This window comes from Tupaia chinensis, unplaced genomic scaffold (assembly GCF_000334495.1).
Source record: "Tupaia chinensis unplaced genomic scaffold, TupChi_1.0 Scaffold145208_1, whole genome shotgun sequence".
Lineage (NCBI taxonomy): Eukaryota > Metazoa > Chordata > Mammalia > Scandentia > Tupaiidae > Tupaia > Tupaia belangeri.
Genome location: NW_006205068.1, coordinates 2,145,593 through 2,146,114, shown reverse-complemented (window position 1 = coordinate 2,146,114; position 522 = coordinate 2,145,593).

Sequence of the window (522 nt, the reverse complement as noted above, 5' to 3'; positions counted from 1 at the left end):
GTGGCCGGTCCTCATTCTGAAGCTATTTAGGGGCCATACTCTTAGTAGTCTGGGGATCCTGACTAGTGGTTGGCACCTTAAGTAAGGAGAGTGTTGTGGGGCTGAGTCCTTGACCTATGGGGTCTGATGAACTCTAGGTAGTTAATGCCAAAATTGAATGAACTTGTTGGGTACCCAGTTGGTGTCAGATCTGAAGAACTGGTTGCTGTGTTGGTGAATTTAATGTATCAACTTGAGTGGGTTAAGGGTGCCCAGAGAGGTGGTAAAACATTATTTCTGGGTGTACCCATGAGGATGCTTCTGGAAGAGATTAGCGTTTGAATCAGTGGACTAAGTAAAAAAGATCACCTTCCCAATGTGGGAGCATGCCCAGCCCCCCACTCCACATACCTCCCCTAGTTCTTAGGCCTTCAATCTCAAGCTGAATGACACCATGTTTTCCTGAGTGGAGACAGATCACAGGTCGTGGGACTTCTCCACCTCTGGAATCAAGTAAGCAATTCCCATAATAAATCTTTCCCT